Source organism: Pristiophorus japonicus, unplaced genomic scaffold (genome assembly GCF_044704955.1).
Source record: "Pristiophorus japonicus isolate sPriJap1 unplaced genomic scaffold, sPriJap1.hap1 HAP1_SCAFFOLD_130, whole genome shotgun sequence".
Lineage (NCBI taxonomy): Eukaryota > Metazoa > Chordata > Chondrichthyes > Pristiophoridae > Pristiophorus > Pristiophorus japonicus.
The window spans coordinates 1,476,935-1,484,172 of NW_027250967.1; the positions used below are offsets into that span (position 1 = coordinate 1,476,935).

Below are 7,238 nucleotides of genomic sequence, written 5' to 3' on the forward strand. Positions count from 1 at the left end.
ACTGCTCCTATTTCTTATCTTCTTATGTTCTTATGCATGTTGACCCATTTTACTCACTGTATTTTAGGAGTCTGGTTCAAAATCTTCATTGCTGATGACACCAGGAATCTGGGGCAACTTTTGTCAAATTTAACAGCACCGGTTATTCCGACCGTGCACAGAAAATAGAATCAGTAGTGAAGATAAAATCCTACGGTGCTCATTTTCAGATTCAATGCAGCAGGATTTCAAATAAAGTAAAAGAATTTTACAGTGAAAAGATTTAGAAGTGTTACTTGTATTTGTGTCTTTAATTAAACTTTGTGGCGTCTGATTCCCGTTCATGCCACTGCTGAAGAAGATAGGAGGGTTTGACGTTGACCAGACTGCACTGCCCCTGATATTTGTGAGCTCATCCTTTATATTCAGTGCTTTCTCACCCTTTGATGGGCTGCAGTGTGGCGGATATCACGTTGGCCTCACACACGAAAGGTCCCCGGTGGATCCGTTTCACTCACTGAAAGTTATCTATTTATTGGTTAAATAAAGAGCAATTCAGGATTAAGGGAGCCCTTTTGCCAGGAGAATAAATAGCAAATAAAAACAGCAAATTCTGCAAATCTCAGCAAATCAGGCAGCATTTGCCAGGAGACTCAACTCGCCTCCGATTGTTCCCATTTGGCAAGTTGAAACAAAATGCTTCTGCCTGGGATCGAACCAGGGACCTTTTGCGTGTAAAGCAAACATGATAACTAATACACTACAGAAACCACTGAAACAACAGCCCCAACAGAGGGGAGCTGACCAGTGAGCTCCCTCTGTGCTGATCAAAAATGAGGAGGTTCACCTGAAACAACTTCTGTCCCACACTGAAAGTTCTCAATCCTTCTCCTCCACTGCCCTTTACAGAAATGTCACGAATCATCCAGCCACCGTGTTCACTTCCACATCCTCACAGTGGGGCCACAGAGGCTCCTACCGTCTCCCCGCGATCAGTGAACTCACACAGTTTGTAAAATTAAACCCGGAACACGTGCCCGGCAAAGGGCAGGAGAAGCCAGATAGTCTGTAAGCTCGGTCTATCACAGAAAGTATTGGTATTCATGGTGATTACAGCAATTATTAATCGTCTCACAGACCTCAATTATTTTTATGCGATGAATTGATCGAGTATCGTTACCACGTCAGTGCGGCAGATCTTAACCCCTCGACAACCTGGGAACAGTTATGATAGATGTTGATATATTTATATATATTTATATAAGAACCTGAATATCAACGGCTAGCTACCTTGACCTCATGGCGAACAGCAGTGCATCTAACTTTGAGTGAAGTAAATTGTTCCACAATGAAACCCATTTCATCTTTTGTTCCCTTTTAAACACTAGAAACTGAGACAGGGGGAATAAATAGAGAAATAAAAGCACAGGGATAGAGACAAGAGGAAGAGAGAAGGGGAAAGATACTGCCCCCACCCAGAACTAATGCAGAAACCCCTCTGCTGCGCTCGGGGTGGCCACCCGCAGCCTGGATACACTAACGGGAGAACACCAGCGGCAGGTCGGGGCCATAAAAGGAACGGCGAGCAGCCCTGGGAGCAGCTTGGAGTTCCCGGGAGACTACTCCAGGGAGCAGCGCGAGCTGGTGCAGGAGGGCGGCGGCAGCGAAGAGTGATGTCATCAAGGTCCAGGTCAGTGATGGGAGCGTGGGCAGATACAGCAGGAGCAGCGAGATCGTTGCGAAGGAGCGGTGAGAGACTGTGGAGTGATGTGATCAGGGCCCAGGGGAGGCATGAGTTCAGGGCCAGGGGCCCAGGGGCAGCACGGGCCAGCCCACACTGCGATATGTGTGCACACTGGGTCCGTGCAGCAGAGCTGGTCTCCAGTCGTCTTGTTTAACCCTTGCCACTGGACGAATACCTCGCTCTGTCAAGCTCGTGTGATGGCTTGGGTGCAACGGCCATCACACGTTAAGAAAATCCACGCAAAGGCATCTTCCACCCTTCAACATACATTTCAGGACCTGGAATATTGAAACACCTGTGAACTCATCCTTTTTTGGCGAGGAAGCAAGTCATCCTCGCTTCGAGGGACTGCCTATGATGATGATGAACTGGATTTGCTGCAGTCCGTGGGCAGCAGGTGATGAGAGCGGGCGTGAGAGGGTGAGTGACAGGTGGGCACTGCTTCTGATGCTGTCTGAACCACGCTGGGAGCGGCCGGGGATTTTAAAGCCCTTTCATTGCACCAATGCAGGGTAAATTAAACTGTGTTTCAGGAACCTTCATGTTTCCAAACATGGACAATTTGCACTGTCGAGCTTATGGTGCAACGGTAGTGTGTTTGACTCCTGATCAGAAAGCTGTGTATTCAAATCATGTCGGGATCATTGTTCTTCAAAAGTTGCAAACTTCTTTGCTATTTGGCAATAACCTGACACTTGCTCCAATGTTTGTCTCACTGTTTCCCCGGTATCAGGTACAGATATACCAGATGCCTTCATTTACTTCATGTGACAAGACACAAAAGTTCAAAATTTAAATTAACTTACAGTCTGGATGGCCGAGCCGTCGAAGGTGCTGCGTTCAGTTTGCAGTCTGCTCTTAAAGCTCGGTTTCAAATCCCTTTTCTTATTTTTAGTCATTAAGCAAAACTCATTTGCTTGGCACCACGACCAGCTCCTTAAAAGTGGGATTCAGCAGTTCACCTGCTCGCTTAACATTTCCGTCTGACCTGGTGCTGAAAGTGGAGATGTTTCCGCAGTGTAACGGTTCACATCTTTGCCTCACACGCGAAAGCTCACCGAGTGGGAATATTTTTTCTGGAACTTTCACCTCATGCATGCTCAGGGCGAGATTGTTCTCCTGTGAAAGGTCATATGATCATAAACATGTAAGGATTAGGAGCTGGAGTAGGCCATTCGGCCCCTCGAGCCTGGTCCACCATTCAAGAAGATCCTGGCAGTTCTTCGACATTAAGTTTAAACATCTGGGTACCGGAGCCAACAGGCGCCTGGTTGCAATCAGTGAAAAAACGTTTGCTTTAGCAGAAGCACAGCGAGCTCAGTTGATACAGCGTGAGATTTTTAATCTCAGATTCTCGGGTTCGAACACCAAGTTTGTTGATTACTTTTTAATTACATTTTATGTTGCTTTCACGGGAATACATCGTTAATTAACCGATGATCTTCTTTTGCACAAATAAAGAAATTCTAACTGAAGGAGAGTCCATAATTGGATAATTTATCTATGCTCTGCAAGTTAACTCTTAAACCACAAACCATTTTACACACTGCTTTCGGGGTCTGGTTCAAAATGTTCATTGCTGGTAACATCAACAGGAGACTGGGGAAACAGTGAGACTGACTTTAGAGCAAAGGTCTAGTTATTGTGAAACACCAAAGAAAATATACATTCTGGAAGAATAACATCGAAAGGAAATGTGACCCGACACCCAGAAAGAAGTGTTAAGACAGAAGATGAAATGCTGCATCCCTTTCTGCAAAAAAATTCCTTTCACAAAAATTTCTCTGACCGAAGCTGCACAAAACAAAAATGTTCGTTTCAAAGTCATTAACTCCCGAATTTCCGCTTCACCAGAATCTCCTGAATCAGATGCCTCTAGTTTTGCTGACTCAATCCATGTCCCTTTGCAATGTTCTGCTTCCACCCACACTATGAAATGTGCCACTAACTTATAGAATCATGGAATGGTTACAGCACGGAAGGCCATTTGGCCCGTCGAGCCCGTGCCGACTCTCAGCGAGTCCCACTCCCCCGCCCTTTCCCCGTAGCCTTGCAATTGTTGTTCCTTCAGACACTTATCCAACTCCCGTTTGAAAGATAAGATTGAGTCTGCCTCCACCACCCTTTCAAGCCGTGCATTCCAGATCCTAACCACTTGCTGCTAAATGGCCACCTCCTGTTCCGATGTGTAAAGTCTGGGAAACACGAGATCAATTCCTGCCACACTCACAGCCTTCCTAAATATAGCACCGTCTTTCTATTCTCGTAAAACCAGCTCCTGAAGTATAGTCCAGCTGTGTCGGTGAAAGCTTTGGTTGTGTTCCTAACATCACTTTAATTGCAGTGTTTCCGTAGTGTAGTGGTTGTCACATTTTTTTCACCCACGAATGATCTTTGGTTCGAAACTTGGGGGGAAACATTTTGAAAACTCATTTAATTAAATATTAGAAAAAATGGATTTATTCATATTAGTGGTTCAATATTAACAAAACACAATGTCCCACAGCCTTGTTAAATTTTCTGATATTCTGTTCAGTTCTGTATACACTCAAACTCGACACTTGAACTGAATGGTCATAAAGGTATTGGAGTGGCAACTCACTGGATAACAGCAGAGCTGGCAATGTTTGCGGAATATATTCGTGACACCAAAGCACACAATGACAACCTGGAACTGTGCGGCACAGAATCGTCAGGGAAAACATCTGAAGTCCCTGGCAGGAGGGCTTGAACCACCAACCTTTCGGTTAATAACCAAACACGCTAACCCACAGAGACTGACACAAATGTACACTGCAAGACATCCCAATCCAGGGCGTCCGTCAGTTAAAGCTTCAGATTGCTCCGACCGGTTGGAACTTGTACACTCTCAGTTGCATTTTTCTTAAATAAAGGGTGGGACATTCTTGTGGATGTGTGAAAGCAGTCTGGTCCCACACACTGCAGACACTTCCATGTCACCCCAACCAGCTGTCCCACAACCGATGTGATCTACCTTCCAGCCTTCTGGTGCCTTGTCTGTGACAAAGTATTCTGATTGTCCCGAAGTCGGTATTAGGTTTGAATTCCTTTTCAGCTCCTGACTGCGGATATTCCTGTGATTAAACGGGAACTAAATGCTGACAGGGACAGTTGGATTCACCATTTCTTTGCTTGGTGAAATTTCAAAGATTGAAAGTGATGCACGTCAACCCCAAAACTCGTCACCTACTCGCTAACCGCTACACGCTGCTCCCGTGAGATGGAAGTCCAGTTGCTGTTTCAAGCTTGAATGCAGGGACAAGCAGAACTCATTCAAAGAAAGTCCAAGTCCCTGAGGCACTTATTATTTGCACCGAACTCCTTCGCAAAGAGTTGAGGTTCGTGTGGGGTGATTTGGGCACATCTTTCCGCACACTACAACACTTCAAACATAACTCAACGGCTGCAAAGCGCTTTGGGGCATCATGAGTTCCTGAAAGGCACTGCAGAAATGCAAGTCCTTCTTTGCAAAATTTCTGTGCAATTTCAAAACTCGCCGGCAAAATAATGGACTCGTCCAGGATTGGAACCCAGGACTTCTCGCAAATTTCATTTAACTTCTACTAAGCAAAAGTTACAATTTTAGATCAACGAAACAACTGCTTGACAATCATAAAGGTAATGGAGAGCCATTATAAAAGCAAGTTTTTGTGTGTGGATACTCTTGATTAGAGAAGCACATGAGATCGAATCAGTGATTTTGCTTTTTCGACCTGTCTTCTGAAGCACCGCACGGTCCCACTCCGACAGTCAATGAGCTGTTGGGACGTTAGTGTAGCCAGGCTGTGACTGGCCACCCCGAGCGCAGCAGAGGGGTTTCTGCATTCGTTCTGGGTGGGGACAGTATTTCCCCTTCTCTCTTCCTCTTGTCTATATCCCTCTGCTTTGTTTTCTGAATTTATTTCCCTGTCTCAGATTCAATGTTTGAAAGGGAACAAAAGATGAAATGGGTGTTACTGTGGAACAATTTCTCTCACTCAAAGTTAGATTCACTACCGTTGTGCCATGAGGTCTAGACAGCTAGCTGTCGATATTCAGGTTCATATATAAATATATATTTTTATATTGATACAAATTATCGAAGCTGTTCCCTGGTGGTCGAGGGGTTAAGATCCCGAGCATTAACCCTTTCCATTCTCAATCAGTTCATCGCAGAAACATAATTGAGGTGTGTGAGAGGATTAATGATTGCTGTAATCGCCGTTAATAACCTCACTACTATCTGTTACAGAACGAGCTGACACACTCTCCCGCTTCTCCTGCCCTTTGCTGGACACGTTTCCCGGGTTTAATTTTACAAACTGGGCGAGTTCGCTGATCGCTGGGAGACGGTAGGAGCCTCTGTGGCCCCGCTGTGAGGATGTGGAAGTGAACACGGTGGCTGGGTGATCCGTGACATTTCTGTAAAGGGCAGCGGAGGAGAAGGATTGAGAACTTTCAGAGTGGGACAGAAGTTGTTTAAGGTGAGCCAACACATTCCTGATCCTCCTCTCTTCTTCGGTAATCCCCTGAGTCGAGGATGACTTGCTTCCACATTAAAAATCAGTGGTGATCAGCACAGAGGGAGCTCACTGGTCAGCTCCCCTCTGTTGTGGCCGCTGTGCCAGAGGTTTCCGCAGTCGAGCGGTTATCACGTTTGTTTTACACGTTAAAGGTCACCGGTTCGATGCCGGGTGGGAACATTGTGTTGAAATTTCCGATAGGGGAACAATCGGAGGCGAGTCTTGTCTCCTGGCTAATGCGAACTGACCTGCTGAGATTTCCAGCATTTGTTGTTTTTATTTGCTATTTATTCTCCTAGCAAAAGGGCTCCCTTATTCCTTAATTGCTCTTTATTTCACCAATAAATAGATAACTTTTAGCGAGAGAAAATGGATCCACCGGGGAACTTTCGCGTGTAGGAATAACCGGTGCTGTTAAATTTGACAAAAGTTGCCCCAGATTCCTGGTCTCGCCAGCGATGAGGATTTTGAACCAGACTCCTAAAACACAGTGTGTAAACTGGGATATGGTTTAACAGTAAACATGCAAAGCACAGAACAAATGATTGAAGTATCGACTGTCCCTCAGTCAGCACTTCTTTCATTGTACAAAAGAAGATGACGGGTTAATTAATGATGCTTTCCCGTGAAAGCAACACAAAAGTTAAACAAAAAACATACGGTGACTGGCAGGTGAGCGCTTCTTCTGATACCTGGTGGGAATGGGCAGGGATTTTAAAGCCCCTTATATTGCGGAATCTTCATATAGACGAACATCTCAAGCTCCCTGTGTAGACCTTGTGGCACAACGGTAGCGCGTCTGAATCCAGATCAGAAGGTTGTGTGTTCTAATCACGTCGAGGTCACTGCTTTTTTGGGTAATCCCGGAATTAATATTTTCTTTGCTGTTTGGCGATAACCAGACCCTTGCTCCAAGGTCTGTCTCACTGTTTCTTCGGTGTCAGTCAGAGAAACACCTGTTGCCCTCATTTATTTCTTGTGACAAGACACAA

At 45.3% G+C, this 7,238-nt stretch overlaps 1 non-coding gene across 1 annotated transcript; it reads right to left on the reverse strand.

The window, feature by feature from the left end:
• Positions 1–676: 676 nt before the first annotated feature.
• Positions 677–749, reverse strand: trnav-uac (transfer RNA valine (anticodon UAC)). The gene has a single exon. It is a non-coding gene; the product is annotated as a tRNA-Val (tRNA).
• Between the last annotated feature and the right edge of the window lie 6,489 nt (positions 750–7,238).